The sequence below is a fragment of the Ambystoma mexicanum genome, chromosome 12, assembly GCF_040938575.1.
Source record: "Ambystoma mexicanum isolate Mex_15411 chromosome 12, UKY_AmexF1_1, whole genome shotgun sequence".
In the NCBI taxonomy this organism is placed as follows: domain Eukaryota; kingdom Metazoa; phylum Chordata; class Amphibia; order Caudata; family Ambystomatidae; genus Ambystoma; species Ambystoma mexicanum.
In genome coordinates this window covers 1,055,923,161-1,055,943,572 of record NC_090936.1, presented here as the reverse complement: position 1 = coordinate 1,055,943,572, position 20,412 = coordinate 1,055,923,161, and the positions used below count along the sequence as shown (strand labels likewise).

The following is a 20,412-nucleotide window of genomic DNA, read 5'->3' as shown; positions in this document are numbered from 1 at the left end:
GTTTTGAGAAAGGCTCTTGAGTAGCCGAAACACGTGTTAACAAGAATTAAAGGGCAAATAAGGAACAAAGGATGTTTTTTTGAAGTTTTTGAATTAACAAGTGTGGCGCAATTCTTGAGTGGCAGATTATCCATTCATATTAGCAACCAAGGAGGTAGGGGATTGGTTCCTCCAACAAATGCCACATAGGATGCGACACGGCTAAAAGGCTAAATTAAACCCATCTAGGTCGCCAACAGGAGAGGTTGTACCGACAAATATCCCAAAACACTAATCTACTCTAGAATTAATAAATACTCGCCACATTCTATGAAATAAATCACCAGCAACTCCATTGACTGCAGCATCGGGGGTTGGATAGACATAACGTCTAAAACACTACCAACCTCCTGACCCTGTAGGAGGCCACAAAACGCCTCCCTCTCAGCCAACACCCCCAAATCCCTAAAGCTGCTTCACAGTCGGGCCTGGTTAACAAAGGCATACACCTTCTCCCATTGAGAGACCTGAAAAGATGTTGATGAAATCTCTCTGCTCCATTTCAGATCTGGTCAAATCGATAAGGGGTCGATTCGGGTCAATAAGGGGTTCAATATTTCTTCAGGGCCTCTTGTTTCGGGCACTCTCGATGGAATGCTTACCAAAGCGCGGAGCATCCTCCACTGTCCCTTCTGCCCCCTGCTAGTGGTACCAAGAATCATGGGTGTGACAAATCGGCCTTCGGGTCTTCAAATACCTCAATCCCCTTCAGTGCCAAAACATCACGACAATTCCAGATACACATACGAAAGTTAGCATTAGCAAAGGAAAAGCGGACATTTTACCCCTTGCAAAACAGTCAATGCGTACAACAGGAACCAGGTTAAACAAAGTCAATTTACCTCCAAGACTTGTTTGAAGCATGTTTATGGATCTATAGTGGCTATCTTGAACACATGCATCACCATGCATGGCTTTGAACTCTAATCTTTAGCCAAGAGAGGGCTCTTGCTTTCTAGGGAAAAGGTGCATGGGATGTGCTAGCAGTGTGCTTTCCCATAGAAGCAGACCCCCATTAGTAACGTCTTATTGAGTAAAAGGAGCTGTGTGTTTTAATACATGCTTCATGAAGTGTTTCCTGGAGAATGTAAAGATGTGAAATGCAATGCTCGGTATAACAGTATTCAGTCAGTCATCTTGTTTATTTAGGGAATGTTCCATAAAGCAATGCATATACATGCAATATTGCAAACGATTCTATTGCGTACAATATTATTAAAAAGTCAATAGTGAAAAGGCCGTAATACAGGTTAAACTCTGGGCCAAGAAATATATAAATGATTGTTAGGGAGAATTCTCTCTTTAGGCTGAATTTCCTAACCTAGTGAGTCCCCCAGCAGCTTTGCTGGATTTCTGGAGTTTGTTTTTTTCTCCTGTCAAGAGTGAGACTCATTTTATTTTCCCCCCCACTCTTGGACATGATTTATGGTGTTCCTTTGACTGTTAATGTGTTTTATGGGCTATGGGGTCCTTTACTCCATAGGGTCTCATGTGTTTGTACTTTGTGTGTTACACAGCACCCTGCGTGCAGTGACACAGGGGTGTCATAGTGACACCCCACCATAGACTCGATACCCTGGGACTGACTACTGTCTCCCAGGGCATGTAAAGTCACCATTGGCTTTGCTAGTCCCAAATTTCTGAATAGAAACCAGTACAAACCATCATATTGTGGACGTTCTGGTCGGGGCAATTCGATTGCTCCGGGGTCTGTAATCGAGGGGGCACGTCTCCGTCCCCCCTGATCGAGTTTTGGCTGGTGGCAGTGGATACTACTTTTTATATTCGACCGCAAATATACCCCTATGGGATTTTCCCATTGTTCGAGGCTACCAACTTTAATTATTTAATTCTCATAGCCTCGAACACACCGCAGGTTTATTTATTTAATATTAATTCGCCGGTTGGTATTTTTTGCCAAGACTCGATTCTAAAATGGCGTTTGTGTTCTCTTCTGTGACTCCAACCCAAGTCGAGCCCTTTGTTCCACTTTTTTGGCGGGCTTCTCCACAGAAGCCTCCAAAAGTGGTGCCACTCTGTCTGGGTACCACAGGGGGTGTGGGAGGGGGTTTAGGCACCCTGGACTGAGTTAACTCAAGTCGCACTCTTGTGTGATTGGCCCAACCACTTAGCATGTTTGATTGACAGCTAGCTAGTGAATGGGGGTATGCTGCATAAAAGCAGGGCTTTGGGGACTGGAACTTCAGAAGTCGCCACATGACCTGAGAATCCGAAGAGGGAGAAGCTGAGCCGACCTACCACGACACCACCGGTGGAGCCCTGCACTTCCCGACGACAGAGAAGACCTCCCGGCTGGAGAGGCTTCTTCCCCTGACTGGTGGGCACAACCAGTTTACCTTCTCTTCGCACCCCAGACCGGCTTGTGGTCAAATTGCCCGTGCCAAGCACCCCGGCAACCGGATAGCCACTTACCACTGGACCGCGAATTACAGGACGGCTCCTTTTACCTGAGAAACTCTGCGGCTGGTTTCTTCCCTGGCATTGCAACGGACACCTGTCTTCCTCCCCGACGAGATCTTCTCTTCCCCCGGACGAAGCATTGACTTGTATCCGCTGCCAGGAACAACTGCCCCCGCTGGAGTATTCTCACCACTTTAAGGTACCGTGTCCTCCAGGCCTCCCTTTCTAAAGATTGCAACAAGGTAATAATAACCCCTTAACCTTCTGGACTGGGCTGGCCTCCTTGACCCTCTAACTGGTCCCTTTCTTTGGTCCAACTCCTTTTTGAACCGTTACAAGACTTTTGTGCACTGCAACCGTGTGACCTTGGACACATTTCCTTTTGATCCTCTTAAAGTGGATCCAGCCTATTGAACTCTAACTTCACGGTTTTACTTTGCCTTCCTCTCTTGTTGTGTTCTTGTAAAAGTGTTGGGACCTGTTTCAATTTATTCTCTGTTTTTCTCTCCCTTTTAAAAACGAATTATTAGAGTGCCATCTAGGTTAAGCGCTCACCGCTGTCTGAAAATAAGTGGGGCTTTACTTAAGACTTGTCTAAAATTCTTTTAAGGGAGTGTATATCTTTTAGTGACCGTGTTTGTGAATTGCTTACTATTAGTGCCTGTGTGTTTTTCTAGATGTGGTTTTAAATAAATAATTATATCTCTTTTACACCAAGCCCTGGGCAGTGTTTACTTGTTCTATTGTGTTCTCTTGACCTATTGTGAATACTCTGTATACTGCCCATCTCTTCTTGAGGGAAGTCTGACTGCTCAGCCACAGCTACCAAGTGAATCTGTATGGTACAGACTGCTACCAAGTGGGTTTACTGCCAAACACCTGTAGTCCTAAACCTTTTGCAGTGGTCCCAGAGGGAACTGCACAGGTTTCTGCCTAACAATGATTTAGCGCGTTAAATAATATGGTCTTATTCTGATCTTACACTACATGTAAAATACAACCGTGCATTAACAAGAGCTACAGTATATCGGCGCAAAAAGTGCCTACGGGTCAAGATAGACCTCCTTGCAGACGTGGGCGAGAAAATAAAATTCCAAACAAGTTAAAATACCAATATGGCATGGCATTGCATTATCAGCACGAATTATGCCCTTTGTGCATACTTGCATTTTACACTCAAAGCTGCCTTTATGTAGATTGTATGCCCAAGCCACTATTCCCGAATTTGCTTTTATAAATGGCACAGAACTGGTCTACATTGCACAAATCCAGCATTGCGTAGTGTTCAACAGTGTTTTCCTGCATACTTTTCCTTAAGCTATACATAAAAGAATAAGATGCTCTGCACTATGGACAGCACTTCTCCACTAATGTGCTATTGTTACAAACTGCGTTAATGGCTCTCGAGGTACTACATCAAATCGTGCTCTAATAATCGGCACCCTTTTAATAATTTTACTTTGTCCACAAAAGGAAATTCTGTAAATGACTGTCACCAAAAATTGGTGTGCTTGATTAGTTTGCTCTTTTTCTCTTTCACATAAACTATGTAACAATTCAATTTTCACTGCCCTACCTACCTCCCGATTGCACATAATAGACAAAATGATGGGGTTCATTTTAACAGAAAAATATTTGCATGCTTTAGCCAAGGAGTTGCATGATGAGTCCTAGAATTCAATAAGTGTCTGGGGATTCTCTTCATTAAGGTAGCTTTTATATCCCCAGATTCTCAACCATAGCAATATTTGCACAACCATAGCAATATTTGCACAATCAGATTCATCTAAGAGAAAAGGCATGGCAAGTTTTCCATGGGTTGAAAAATGTGTGGCTGATGCTGGCAAACGCAGCAGCGTTTTAAGATGGATATTTTCTTGAATTTGTAGCAATGTAGGTTCATTAAATCATTCAAACCCTGCTGCGTAACTGTCCGACTGCCTTTGCTTATCCTGGATACACTCGGCATACTATCCGCTGATTGGGCTTCATTGAACAAGTGAGTAATGCCCCAAAGGGCATGGAACATTTTTCAAAGTTTGCTTTGTAGGCCCGGCCCCCTAACCGTGTAGTAAAGGTCATACCTAAATGGCCAAAGGTTGATGTTCCTTTAATCTCTGCCATAAAAACTGGCAACTGCTTTTTTGATTGTTTGAAAATGTGTTGAAGCCAATTTAGATGCAATTACTTTTAATACGTTTTCCCATGACCCTAGTATGTTAAATTTTGGAGGGTCCTTGGTGTTCTTGCAATGAGAACAGTGTCTGCATGTGCGAGAACCAGCATTGATGCTCCCGCTAGGTGAGGAACATAAGCCCCACAACTAAGAACGTTAGTTCAAGCAATTTATATATAAAGAGAACAGCAGAGGTGCACACGTGGCAAAACCAGCTATTCACAGGGAACCATGGGATACCTTCTGTCGCAGCCAAATCCTACAACTGCTTGCTACACATGCTATCATAATTAGATTACATAATTGGCTCTTGGAAGGCAACACTGTCTCCGTCAGTGACATGTGGCACTCTAAGATGAGCAGTGAATAATCTACAAGCTTTGCACATGTGCCAGCTGTGGCAAATGTGGGCTTGGGTGTCCTGTATGGGGCTGATTCAAATATGTAGTGGAGAATCATAGGGAGGGTGCAGCATGCCATGCACAGGATTCTTAATTCTAGAGTAGGTTATTCAGAGACAATGTCACTCTTTGAGGGGGCCAATATTGTTTTAATGCAGGAGACCTGTGTGTTGGAGGATGTATTGGTTGATGGGTTCTCAGCCTACTCTGTACTGGGGGGCGCTACGACAGAGGTCTGTGTATTCTTGCCAAAACCCATCTTGTGAGCAAATTATATCAGCTAGAACTCCCTTGCCCTTTTTTGCACACAGTGTGAATCCGTAGGAGGGGTGGTCGTGATGTTTTAGTGGTAAATTTTTATAATAGCGCTCATGCTCAATATAGTAAACATTGTTTATAAATGTTAGCTTCTGGGATGGAGGGCATGGTTAGCTGGGTTGCGGTGAATGATTTCTTATTTCGGGGGGTGATCTTAATGCCAAATTGGGTAGTGGACCTGGTCGCAGTGTTCTCGATCCCTCTGAAGATTATTTTCCAGGTATATTGCCACCCATTATGAGGGATACGAGAACCTGTAGTGAGGGACTTATGCTATGGAAGCTTCTTCTGGCACTAATAATGCTAAGCTTTTTTGGGACATTGTAAGCAACAAGCCCCTTTATAAATATAAGTTGAGCAGTGCCTTTGTGACGGTTGCAGGCCAGGACTGGGTTGCCCATTATTCCTCCTTATATAGTGGCGGATGGAAAGCGGTGGGTATTGATCGGTTAGTAGACCTGGATCCCAAAAAGTTGTCTTCTGTGAGGGAAAATAAAATAATCTTTACAGTGGAGGAAATTCTGACAGCTATAAAATATCAAGCTAGGAATAAGGCCCCTGGCCCAGATAATGTTCCTGCTGATCGGTTTTTGGCAGAACTGGACCTTTGGGTGCCTATTTTGACTTTGGGGTTCAATGCTATTTGTGAAGGTGGTACCCAACCTGTATCATGGTCCAGCGCCGTGATTAATTCAATTTATAAAAAGGGGCCAAGGGCCCTACCAGCGTTGTATAGACCAATTTTTCAAACTCTGTGGGGAGGTTGGAGGCCTGGTTGTAGAGCACCAACATTCTCTCCCCTATCCAGCTAGGTTTTAGACCTGGCCTCGGACCGGCAGAGCAGGCCCTGAACCTTTATTTGGTGGCGGCACATTCTTTATTAAGGATGAGACACTTTTTTTGGCCTTCAAGGATCTGAGCACGGCCTTCGACAAGGTCGATAGCAGCAAGTTGTGTAGTGTGCTCAGATCCATGAACTGCCCACGTACCCTGGTGGACCTCATGGAGAGACTTCATTCTTCGACAGTGGCTTGTGTGAGCAGTGGGGCCCTTGGAAACTGCACGCCATTTTTCGATGTAGAAGGTGGGGTGCATCAAAGCTGTGTACTGGCCCCTTTGCTTTTTCGTTTGTACATACATGGTCTACATGACCATTTACTTAAATCCACCCCAGACACTCCTAGGCTGGGAAATAGGCATTTGCCTTCACAGGCCTACGCAGATAATACATTTTGTAAGCCCGAACCCCTAGAGCCCTACAGTGTCTTGTAGAGGACTATTATCAATTTATGGACACACTGTGCTAAAAACAAACATCAAGAAATCGTCCGTTATGGTCTGCTCTAGGAGGGGGGGGGCTTTCTGCCAAGATTTCCTGCAATATTTAGCAAGGGGGAGCAAATTCTTAGAGTGGACAATTTTGAGTACTTGTGGGTTGGATTCGAATTTGGGGGATGAAGCTCGTGTTGAGAAGCAGACAAAGATTTAAGAAGGAAATTGGTTGGGTTACCAGAGCACGGAGCATGTTTAAATCAAAGCCAGTGGAGCTTGTGCTTAAGGTCAATAAGGCTAAAGCCACTTCTGTGGCTATGTATGGAAGGGAGCTATGGGGTTTCGGCAAGACTGAATCTATACAGGTGGTTGGGAATACGTTTTAAAGAGTATATTGGGGTTACCTAAATTGACCCCTAACTTTGCAGTTCACCAAGAACTGGGCTGTTGGTTTTTGGGCGACATTGGTGCTTCTCAGCCTGTAAGTCACTGGCTTAGAGTTTGGGTGAATAGAAAGGCATTTCTGACCCAGGACCTAATCAGTTAACTGATCACAAGAGACCGCCATCTGAGGATTCTATGGCTTAGGTACATAAAGGCTGTGTTGGTTGATACAGGAGTGGCCCAGTTTTTTCATCCGACAGATCTTATACCATTTAAAGTTGTAAAAATCGTGAAACCCAGTATACTACAGTTTATTAGAATGAAGAGAGAGTCGCTGTAGACACGAGGGCAGAAAATGGGAAACATTTGATGATTATGGCCCCTGGTTTCCAGAAGTACCCGAGTTGGGCTCAGAATCACTCACAGCAAATTCTTGTTACCAGTACCAGTTTCAATTGTATTCATGTGGGAGCAGTGGTGGTGTTTTGGTCCAAGGGAGTTTGTCGATCAACCATGTCTATTTTGTGATGTGCCGAAACAAGAGAGCACATTTCTTTCAGTTTTTCTCGGCATTGTCATTAATTAGAAAGCGTTAATTGAAAATAAGTTTGCAGGGCCAAGGTTGTCAATGTTATAAGGTGGCCTTTTATTATCGGTTATGGGCAGTCTCAGTGCAGGTGTGGTGGGCGGTCAATGTTTTTAAAGTGGGCCCTCTCTTTGAGACATTTTTTTTTACTACGTCAGTTTAAAGCTGCTCATGGTGATGTTTTTAGGGGGTTTAAAGCTTGCGCCACAAATTTTTCTTATGTTTTCTTATTGTTTGTAATATTGTTGATTGATTATTACTGTGTTTTTATGGTTTGCTCTGCTTACCGATATACACTTTTATTCAAACATTCTCCTTCCATTAGAGTCGGTGCACCAGAAAATCTTGCGCGATTTGCCACAGTGGCGTAAAACTTAGTGTAACATAATCTGCAGTCCACTTATCTGTCTTCCCATTAGATCACTCAGCTCTACCATGGCTCGGCACTTTGTGGGCACCTCGTTCAGTCTTATAAGCTTTACTGGGGAATCGCACAATCTAATACCAGTATCATATTGGCTGCACATCTCCAGCACTGCGAGGACATGGTTGCATGCTGCCCCTATGAGCACAATCTGTTCACACAATGCCCTCACTGTACATGCCACGTCTCCTCCCTTTTATAGTGGGGTGTCATAATCTAATGGCAACACATTATCTATAGGTGGAACTACAGACATATGAAAAGCAGGCCCTTCCAGAGCATAGACAATGTGCCCACGAAAAGCTGTGCGAATTTTCACCATGACTAACCAGAACAATTCCTTCATATCCTATTGTCTTGACCCACTCGCATTTATGTCACAAACGGACTTCCAGGGATCCAACATCGCATGGTCAAGCCATACGAAGGATCGGTTTATGGTCCAACGCAAAATGGCTATAACCAGCATTACCAACAATTGGTGTAACTAGCATCTTTAATACCTTATAAACACCTCCAAGTAAAATGTAATTGAGAGCAAATCCAGCCAACAAAAACTTATAACAACTGACATAGGAGCCTGCACTCATACATCCACACAGCTCCATGGAAAGGTTATGACCAGATGTACCAGCAGAGCGGAACTACAGGAGGGAGCTCAATTTTTTTATGTCTGGTCTGAAGAGGAATTTTAAAGTGAAATGTATCATTACATTTGCACGAATTACTAGGTACAATGAAATACTGTATATATTACAAAATACCAAAAATACCAGCTGGGCATGGAAACTAAATGTATTTCCTCCCAACTGAAAAAAGATAGAAACGTCATCACCAGTTCTATAACTTCACACACACCACACTCCAAATGTAAACCTCTGTATATTGGCATTACTAGACTATGAAAAATATTCTGCTTATTAGTTTAAAGAGTTGTGTTGGTCTGGAGGATAAACACAGCAAAATATGGAGCAACTGGCCCAAACAAAAACAAAATGTGGAGAAAACCCCATACATTTTCCATTAAGTCTTTGAACATATTTAATCTATTTGCATTTTTAAAGTGCTCACACAGCCAGCGGGCATCGAGGAGCCATTACAGGAATTGTTTTTTCTTTTAGTTGCTTAATTGTTTTTTGTCGTAGGCGTATTTATAACGCCCCCTTAAATACCCAGAGGTTTCTAAGCGCGGACCCGGGGATCGAACCTGTGTTGCTTCGTGTCGTCTTGCTTCCAAGGCAAACACGTTGCCGCTGAGCTATCCTCCCGGGAACATAATCCGGCACTGAGGCAAAGGCTGCTCTAGTAAATACTAATGGCTGTGCTGAAAAAAGCATTTGTCGGGGTGAGCAACAAAGCAGAGACGTTCACAAGTTTGAGCTCAAATTTTAAAAGGAAAGATGCCTTGGACAAGATATATAAAAGTACTCGTGCACATACAGGTGCCATTTCATAGTAGTAATGCCTGCCTGTATTTTCTAGACAGCATACGCCATTAAAATAGTTTTCAGGTTGATACATTTTTCAAATGAATTACAGGATGCTAGCAGAATGACCTTTGTGTCTGCAAGTACATTTTTCTAAGCATACCACTGAAAACATACTGAATTCTGAGTAACTATTGTAAAAACTACTATATATATACACTGCTTCAATCTTACCACCAAGTGGTTCACTGGCCTTGAATATCTTGGAAATTTGATTTTCGCAAACGTTCACATTTTAAAGAAGGTATAGAAGAGTTGGTGGGAATAGAAATTGAATTGCTGTGCTGATAACGCAGTCTTGCTTTCGCTACTACAGATGCCTTAAATGCTCTGCACTCCACATCCTTCATGGCAGTGGTTTATGCCTACTGGTCCGATTGCACTTTCCACGTGCCATCAGCACCAGTGAAGAAAGGCTGGTTTTACTACTACCTGTCTTAAAGAGCATTCAGGGTGACGACGTGATTGGAGTAAAACTGGGTGCTCTGGGCGTACAACAAAGTTCCATTCAGTCTCCCATGCCACGAAGTTCAACATTTACGTTGTGGCACTTGAGGAGCATATCAGCCAATTAGACCTCACAGTCCATTAGTAAGTGGGTCATTATTGATTAACCAAAAACTTTCAGGGTTTTGTGAATGTTCTGTACATGCTTCAAGCTCAACTTCAACAAGACAGCTTCTTCATGTCACTGGAAAGCTAATCACTTAACGCTGAGGGTATGTTTCTCCACCCAAGCGAGTTATCAAGGTTTATTTCTATACTAAATTCCCGGATACACACACACTCATTATTGAACATACATAATATGTTCCATTAAAAATCGACCACCTATGAAATGTAGGTGTGTAGTTGAAGTTCGGCTCTTGCCTGGAGGGCACACGCAGCGCACAGTTGTTCCACCTGCACCACTCATGGCAAGAGAGCATGCTGCAGGCTGGACTCTGCTGCCAGTAAATACCATGTTGTCTCAGTCAAACTAGTTAACGACTGGCAGTTCCTTGTTAAAACACAAAAAATAACTCACTTTTTAACTGGCTTCCCATTCTGCGAGAAAAAAAATAATAATCCGATGCAATCTTTGACATATCTTTATGCTGTAAAAACACTGCTCGGCAGTCCCTCTCAAACAGCTCTTCTCGGTTTGGAAGCAACTGAAGAGAGCATCACAGGCCAGTTATGGTTTTACTGCCAGGTGTTTCAGGCCATAATAGGTGCCAAGAAATGTTTGAAGGAGTATTAATACATGTACTTTCTAGCCTGGTTTTCTAACACACTCAATTTTGTACGAGCTGTTATCCTGGTCACTGTCCCAGCCACCCGACAAATGCTGCTCTTTGCCCGGGTGTTGGCCCAGTGGGCAAAAGTCCCAGCAGGCACTACTGGGCATAACAGAACCATAAGGAAGGTCAAATAAGTGACTACGATTTTCATATCAATTGGTCTGAACCAAAAGGTGCATGCCTTCCGTAACCCATAGCACTTCACATAGTAAGAGTCGAGTATCAAAAATATGCCCCCTCAGCTGTCAATTGCCCAATGCTTGTTGCACAAAGTGTACATTACGATACAGAGAATGACAGCGACTTAATGAAAAGGTTCATTGGGAGCCGTCTGTAGAGGCCAGTTGCGGGAGTGTCGGGCGGGCAACCACGGTGGCTTGCCTTGCTAGGCATTTTCAGGCATCGCTATAATAAGGCTTTTTGGGGCCACATTATACCATGTGTGTATTCTTGATTGTTTTGTGCGCTTCACTAGCCTACAAACCGATTAGCCACTTGTGACAACAGCGAGTAACCCACCTTCACTGCACACATTAACACCTTAACGCCACACCTCACCCACTAGTTGTCACATACAGTCCGCCAGCAACACTCAACCCATGCTCGTGGGGTAGTATAAACATAAGTGCCCTACCAGGACGAAGAGCTTGGCGCCGTCTGATCTAGATGCATCAACAAAAGAGCCAATTCATCTTGCACTGTTTCATATGTGTAGTGCAATAAAATAATTAAAGTGCAAAGTGATTCAAAACACACACCAATTCATACCCCTGTAATAAAACTGTAGCTCACATACAATGACATAGACCTCACAAACAGTGTATCAGGTTTGAATACGATACATTACAAAAGGAAACGATTGTGCAGGTTCAAGACAATACCCAACAATTCCACAGATGCGCACAGCATATTCAGAGAGCAAGATTTGTGCCAGACAAAAGCATCCAAGTACAAGAGTCTAATAAAAAAGAAAATTGGGGACAGACCACTGAAAGTATAGTCTGCAACAGTTGAACACCCAACTAGAATCTATATGTCAGAATACCATCTCAAGTGCAGATAAGTGGTTTGGAATTGCTGAGAGCTAGCTATTTAGTGCCTGCGTGTAGCCTAGAAGAGCCTGGTAGGGTTAATACCAAGGAGCTACGTTTCGCTCCCCATGCCAAACAGAGCTATACAGACATTCCTATGCAGCATTAAGTGTTGGGGAATGTGTACGAAGGTGTACATCTAGAAAGCATTAAACCATGTAACATAATGGCCACAAAGTTATCATTTAAATGTCATCTGGTAAACATTTGCGGCATACTATGTACTAGTTCCTTGTTCCCCAGGTGCAGCTCCTGTTTACCCCGAGTCAGACAAACACAAAATGCTTTAGTTCCAGCACATCAAATCTTTGTTCAATCCCTGCAGATATGTAGAAAACATTCTTGTCAACCAGAATTTCCTAATGGCATGCCCAGGTTGCGTTTATTCTTTCCAATGTGACAGACACCATGTTCAAGAGTTAATGAAGACTGATATGACTCAATATGACGGGGGTCAAAATGTGAAGTTAAAAAAGCTACTAGACAGGCACAAGTCACTCATGCTAGTTCCCCACATATACACAACACATCATTTTAGTAGCAAGTACACATTGTGTGGGCCAAACTGACTATGCCATCTTAGTTTACTCAATCATTCTTAGAAATGGATCTGGCGCAGATTTAGGTCTGTCTACACATTTCGCTTCTGCCAGCTTGGGCACATTATACGGACAGTATAACCAAAAGGTGGGAAGTTAGAACAATTACTGATATAATTATGCGTAGTTAAGTTAATCGATCAAAGTAATTCATCATAAAAACCAGAAGTCCAAAACGTAGCTTTTGACATTTTACTCCCTCCCATTGATCAGCAGAAAAAAACAAGGCCCTAATATATCTGTCTAGAGAACCCATACACAAGCAGAAAGTTAAATATGCAAAAGCCAGAAAAATCAATGTTTTGGGCTACGATAGCGTGTGGTTAAACAGACTCCTTTTCTTGGGGAAAGGTGCCAACTCTTTCCCCAAACAGGACATTTACAAACCATGCCACCTTTTTCCTGGTATTGAACTATAATCAGACATACAGAAAAAGTGTGTATCGATCACTATTAGTCTTCAGAAATTGGCAAATGCTCCCAAAAAGGAAACTAGTTAGTAAAAATACTCCTAAAAAAAAAATATGGAACCGACGCATAGGAGCTTGTCCCTGTTTTTATCCACACAGCTCCATGGACATGTTCGTATCAGTAGTACACATAGAAACTGCCATCATTACTGCCTAACCCGAAGAGTAAGGCGTGGATATTTTAATGTGCAAGAATTATGTATTTCTATTTGGTAATAAAATGCTCCCATTGGGAATGGGACTTTTTACTTGCTAAAAAATCATTTTACTCCCAACTTTAAAAAAGGGAGTAAAATACCCCCACTCTGAAATCTTATCAGGAGCGCCGACTAGAATGACACAGACAACTGCTGAAAACTAAAAAAGGCAATTTCAGTAGAAAGAAAGACATCTACAGCTATAAATCCAAACCCAAAAAAGTGCCCCTGGGAAATCAATTTTCCACTAACCATTGACCCACCCACTGACCACAATACCAGTCTAACTTCAATATATTTCGAATCTTCCAAATCTGTGATTTTTTCCCCCTTTCCCTCAAATTGGAAAAACATTGACTAGGACAATCAAGCGATTTGCGTGAAATGTAACAATAATGTAACAATAAGCAAGTCTGTGGTCACGGGATACCTGAAGAGTTTATTTGACTGCATTATATAGGTTTGTTTTACCATTTAAAAATACTGGTTGCATACATTTAACCTTCTTCACAATGTACCTGTGATGGGTCATTCTGTGGTACAAAATGTAAGACGTTTACAATTTGTAACTTCGTTAAATCAGACAAAAATAGGAAAAGGCCCTTTGGTAAAGTGAGAACCAATACTTCTGCAGAGTAAAATACTGAGTTATCCTCCAGACCAACGCCCAAATTAGGATTTCTATTTTTTGCATAACTTCATTGTTAATGACTCAGCAATGCACTGCAAAATAAATAGCTGTATATCAGGAATTGGCCTGTCTTGCTTATCAACGTTGACATCCTAAATGCACACTTAATACTCGTTTTCCCAATGCAAGTTCATGTTTGGACATGCATAAGCAAATGTGCCACCGTCCTTATTTCAGCTCGACAATAAGGGGGAATTAAATTGGCATAGCATGCAGGGAATAAGATACACCCAGGATAAGGAATATATTACAGTTTGATGGATCCGACACAGTAGGTTTAAACCAAAAGAAAGATAATGATGGAAAGCATTGTCCTATAAAGGAACCTCCTGCCTGGCCTATTGACAAATCACATCACCTTTGTAAAAAGCCATCTTATTCGCGGCCTAACATTTTTTTTCCCTAAAATGCTTGAAGTTGGTGTTCTTAGTAATGACGCGTCACTAATTCTGGGAAGACATGTGCAGACAACACCAACTAAACATATGCATCACTCCAGTAGCTCGGTATTGGCACCAATTGGCCCAATACCTCAAAGCCACTGGAGAAGCAGGGCAATTCTACGTCACTGTTCTGACTGCACCGGGTGCTAAAGAGCCAATCATACATTTGCAAGTACACACCAAAATAACTCTCTTCCATCCCACAACTAACTTTCTCTGCATCCCTTAAGCAGCTAAATATTTTACAAGAGAATCGCAATTATCCCTAAAATGTATTCTGTGCCCTAAAAGCCCCCAGTACATAGCACAAACATGACTTTACAGTGAACACAAAGTCTCCCATTTGTCTTTCAGCATCTACAATGGACAACCAGAGAGCTGGTGTCAGAAGTAACTGCTTTCGGCAGTGCGGCTCAACTCCTTCCTCCCTGTAGCAGGGTGCCTTAGTCTAAACCAGCTGCGCGTGCCTCGTTTCGCCTGCCTCGCTGCGTCAGCTTTCGGCTTTGGCTGGAGGTCGCAGAAATCTCAGCTGTGAACCTGGAACGGTGCGGGCTGAACAGCGGCTGTAACTTCGCCCTGTTTCATCGCTGCTGCTGCTACTGGTATGGGTGCAAAGACCTTTTCGTGTTGGCTCTGACTTGGTCACATCGCACTAGGTATGCTTTTGCTGGCGCTGGGCCAGCGTGGACTGTTCCTTCGATTGCGGTGCATTTTGCCATAGTAGTTTTTTGCTTCCTTTAAAGTAACGCTGCGGCATCTGCAATGTAATTTTCTCTAATTAACCCGGTGCTCGACATCCTGGCTAGCTCGCCTGCTCACACAGGGGGATCGGCTAGCAGAAGTTTGGCTAGCAGAAGTTTTGGCATTAAGCGCTTGCAGGAGGCAGTGCATTCATGCCAAGTGCTCTGAGGTACCCCGTGATTTCAGCCTTTATGTTAAGTCCTTTGTAACCCCCCATCAAAGGCACAGAGATGGGTCAACTTCCAACCATCTCTGTAATTAAAAAATCCATTACTGCCTATGCAGCTGAAGTTAGTGGGGGACAGCCGAACCCCACTGCTCTGCCAAGTTCCCTCCAGGTTGAGGGGGTTGTTAAATTCAATCATGCCCCGCCGTCAACATAGATTGTAGTAGGGATTGTACCGAGGATCTGTCAATGTCTACAGCCTTGGCAACCCCCACTCGGTCGGATGGGGTCGTAAAAGCTAACCACAATCCCCCGTCAGATTCTGTGGTAGGATCTGAGAGTAATTTGGTTGCGGAGCCCTGCTGGGATTGTAAAATTACTCTTATCAAGGAGCTGAATAGCTGTGTTACCTCATTGGATTTTGATGCTTGGTTGGCATCGCTAGGTATCAGCTGAGAAACATTATCTTACTCCGGAAAAAAAGCCTTCAACCAGCCCATGCTTTATCTGCGAGTCATCTGTCCATTAATAAAGTGAACTGTTCTTAAACAGATCTGCCATTAAAGGAGGCCGATAATGATGGGTATACCCTAGGGGATCTATGTGTTGGTCCCAGCCCCAACAGTCCTTGGTGGTGCTGGAAAAAGTACATCTGGATGGTCCTGGCAAGTCTAGGAGTCCGAGACTGGCCAAGTTAAGGAGCGTCTGTCTAAAGAAAGATAATATGCAAATACGTAAAGAGGGTTCCATAAAAGCACTCGTTTTGGACCACAGAAACTTCATTACGAATGTTATGAAATCCTCTCAGAGAGAACAAAGAGACACCCTCCAAAAGAAAGTTAATGCAAGAACCAGGCCCGGGGTTGTTCGTTGCTCTGACCTAAAGTTTCTGCGCAGGATAAACTTGGATGACTGGTGTGCCCGGGGGAACAGACTGTATTCTGGTGGGGTGTGGACTTAGTACCCTGCCCTTCTAGTTGAAACAATGTAAATACCCACGGACCTTGGGCTTGTAGTCTGAGCCGGTTCAAAATATTGACTGTTTTTTATTTTTTTATTTATTGTTTTTTTTTTTTAATACCCGGTTTCTTTTGCCCGCCTTCTTTGTTATGTTTGTTGGTATTGTTTGTATGTTATGTTTCTTTGTAGCGCTTTGAGCAAAAAGCACTTTATAAGACATTTAAATAAATAGCCCCATACTATCTTATTCTGTATTTGTAAGGCGCTTATACATCAAGTATTGTGTTTCAAAGCGCCCACAGGGGGGGGGGGGGGGGACGAAAGATAGAGGCAGACCTACCAGGCCTTGCGAGCATTAAAGAGCGTTCAAGTACGGAGAGAGAGAAGGGATGAGGGAGTGGGTTGGTAAGTGCCAAGTGCGTCAAGGGGGAAGTGAGCAGCTGTAAGTGCCACGGTGGAGTGGTCAGCCGCCAATAAATAGATAAGTTCAGGCCTGTGCTGACATAGGCCAGTGGGTGCCAAGGCAAAGAGCTAGGAGGGGTGAAGGCTGTAGGAAATTGGGTGTGGGAGACCAGGAAGGGCAGAAATGGGCTGGGGTCACCAATGTCAGCAAATGTGGGATTTGGCAGAGGAGGAGGTGAAATGGAAAGTCTGGAGGAGCGCCCGTCCGGAATTTGAGGAGATCCGGCTCAAGACGAACAGGAAGGGGGAGGCTGTTCCATAGTAGGGAGTCTGCTGAGGAAAGATCGGCCACCAGCTTGCTGTTTAGCAAAGCGCTTAGCACACAGTTGGCGCTGGAGGAACGTAAAGATCTGGAGGGAGACTATTTAGTGAGAGCAAGTTGGAGATCGTTTATATTTGCCGTTCACAAGGATTCTCCTTGCTGTCAAAACCCTGGGTCCTCTCCTTGGACTCAGTTTGCTCTTAGTATCCACTCTTGGCGATCCCACGATGGAAAACCTAACCATGCTGTGCAATACTTACTTCCCAGATTACAAATAGGAATTCTGAGCAAACAAACGCGCCTAAACATTTGTTTTCTTTGAAAACATATTTGCCCTATAAAATAATCAATTGGTAGCACATGAACGGCCCAACAATGATGTTCAGCAGAGCTGCCACATCTCCAAGCGTATAGCCTAGATATCAATTTCAAAGCACAGATCTGAAATTCCCAACCAGTTATATAAATCCATGCCTAGAAATAAATGAGCGGCTCACAACTTTCCCACTTTCTAACTATTGTTTTATGTATCTTTATCAATGGTTAAGTAGGCAACTAAAGGCGATTCGTCAAGTCACAAATCCTTATAAAGTCAATTTAATCAATCACTTTTAGAGAAAGAATAGTCAAATGATACTATACAGAACAGGAGGTAGAAAAATTGCAATAAAACACTGAAACCACAGGACACAGCGAGGGACATGAACCTCTATGACATCAGCTCAAAGACATTCAACTAATGGGGCTCGATAATTTAGTATTCGGTTTAGGTTGTCATTGCAGAGGGGATTAAATATTAACAATACAAATATCAATCTCATCTAAAAGACCATGGAATGGTTATCTTGGAAAAAACATGAGTCACCTCATTAGGGCTAGCACAGGATGGGAGAAGAACTGTAGTGTAGAGTCTCATTTTAAAGGGTGATGTCAAATGCAACACATCACCAAAATGACGCATGGATTGAACAAGGAGCATAGTCTCAACTAGGTTAATATTCATTGACTGGGCAAAGGAATTAGAATAAAATAGAATAATTCCAACTCCTAACATGCAAGCACTTTTTAATCTGAACAGATCACCTAGTATTAGTAGTCACAATGGGTAAAGGAATCAGAATAGGCTCTCACTAAAAGCCCCTCAGCAGGAAAGATTGTACTGTGTGCACCGTTCATGGGCACCAAACTAAACGATTAGTCTCCAAGTTGTGTTGTGACTACCTTACAGTTTTATTTTGGGCACATGAGAGCCCCCATTCCACTTCTGCCCATCCCATTGATTCGCTTCTTACTGCAAGGTTCTGAAACCTTTGGCTCTCCACATGTTTTGGACTACAAATTACATTAGCCCTTGCCAACATAGTGAATGGCATGGGATCAAGGAAGTTTAAATCTAAAACATCTGGCGAGGGAAAGTTTGCAGATCCCTGAGCTTAATGTGCTGCTGTCCTGCCCTTTGTTTTACGCAGCTGTTGGTCTTGCTCTACTCCTGTGCAGAAAGCAGTACCATCTCAAGCCATGCACAACTATGTTCAGTTTTGTTAATTTTGTTGTGCCGGTACTCAAGAGGAATACACCAGTATCTCTTCAAATCCATGCTTCATCACACGCGATTAAATATTTCGCACTGGTCCCCGTCCTTCTTTTACTGCAATTAACGCCCTGCCTTGCACTAGGTACACACTAAATGGCAGATGTGGTTGTGTGTGCTCCACCCAAGTGCCACAGAGACCCACGTCCAATTTTTGTTTTGTCTAAACTGTAACACTCTGGACCCCAGAGACAGTCAATAGCATTTCCAATTTAAATGAAATGGGTTGACAACTACGAAAATGATTTAAAAGTTACATGTTTGTGCTTGTTGAAATACCACACCACCCGTTACCGTTTACTTTTGCTGTGCTTTATAAGAACTGCCATATACAACGTGTACAGGAGTACAAGTGGAGTGGTCTAGTAGGCATACAAAAGAATGGGTTTATAACTTTATTATATTTCACAAAAAAGGCTGACATTTTGCTTGGATCACATGAAGTTGTATTGTATTTATTTAGCTCATTTCTTTATTTATTGCATTTATTGACAGCACCCAGCCCCATAAGTTCTCCTTTGTCTCCAGAAGCTACTTTTTAGCTATTGTTAAGCAACTTTATTTCAATCCTATATACCAACTCCTGATTTGCTTCTCTTCTACTTTTATTTCTCGCACTTCACTATTGTAATTTACTAAGTTTACCACTTCTCTATTACCAGCATTGCTCTCCCATCCCTGTAAGCCGTGGTCTAAACTCCCGTCACCCAAAGTCCATAGCTGTATGCATAGCCCTCCGACAATGTGCAGTTTTCCTTCACATCATCGATTTCGTTTATGGTGTTTACCATTATTGCTTTTCTTCCCCAGCACCACCTCTCCATAGTTATGCTTTAACCAGTTGCCCACTTCACCTTTTGCCACCCTATCCTATCTCAACTTCATTGTATGCTCCCCCCATTCTCCACAACAAACTTTAGCTTTGGCGTTTCATGGTAATTGGTCACTGATGGTAAATAAACCAAAGCCCCCCCCCTTTACAACTAATTCGTTTTTAAAAGGTCCTTCGCGCCACCCCTCTTGTTATGCACAACACTAGGAACGATATGGTCCAGATCAGAAAATCCGCTACATCCAAACCGCCCATCCCGATATGGCGCCCACCTCCCCCCTCCTATCTCAAACCCTACGGCCCGCCCTCCAGCTTGTTTGAAAAGCGGCCTAACACGGACTGCTTGGGCGGGAGCTCGGTTTGCGTGAGACACGGCAACTGCTCCCGAGTAGGAAGACTGCCGAACCCTGTTGCCCGCAAGGCCCGTGCTGCGGCTGCGCCGGCTCTGGAGTGTGAGCTTGCGCGGTAGGGCACTCACCTCAGAGCGGCTGCGCTGCAGCGGGCCTGCGCCGTGAGGGACTTGCGCGAGCAATGGCGAGCCAGACGGGGGACGGGCACCGACGCACACAGGCTGCTTGCGACCCGCCGTCACTGGCGCGATGACGTAGCATGCGTCTCGGACTTCTCTACTGCCATCTTGAGAAGGTCCACTGGCGCATTTGAGCGGGCAGAGCAAACTCCCAACGTCCGAAAATTGAAAACAATGGGACTTGCCTGACCCCAGTATGGCCGCAAGTGAAAAGACATGTTAGTGCTAGAACAGAGGAAAAACACAAACGAGCGTGTGGCCGTTGACTGGGCTGTAGGTTCCGTGGATTGCCCAGACGAGTGGTTAGAAAAACGCAATCGTGTGAGTTTGGAGAGCATGCTTTTCTGCAATGTTGAATGAGACACTGACTCCAGCAATGTCATTTTTACATTTATGTTCAAGATAGCTTTCTGGCTTGTAGTTCGTAACATAGACACTCGAATGTTCATTAAACCATTAAGCTAATACAGATTTTAATAGAAATTCAGGATTCTATTAAAGACAAATCTCTCAACTCTTTGCTTCTCGAGCAGCCAATCAAAACAAATTACAAACATAAAAATAAACGATCAAAAGTACTACAATTC

The 20,412-nt window shown here is 43.4% G+C and overlaps 1 protein-coding gene across 6 annotated transcripts in view; it reads right to left on the bottom strand.

Moving 5' to 3' along the window:
* The window catches only part of NRF1 (nuclear respiratory factor 1), a 705,079-nt gene extending 685,132 nt beyond the window's left edge, over positions 1-19,947 (bottom strand). For 2 of the 6 annotated variants that reach the window (XM_069629596.1, XM_069629594.1), the window contains exon 1: positions 19,775-19,881. The gene's annotated coding sequence lies outside the window, so the exon portion shown is untranslated. Of the gene's footprint in view, positions 1-19,774 lie in introns of all 6 variants that reach the window. The other 4 variants (XM_069629591.1, XM_069629590.1, XM_069629595.1 and 1 more) reach the window with 4 other exon arrangements.
* Between the last annotated feature and the right edge of the window lie 465 nt (positions 19,948-20,412).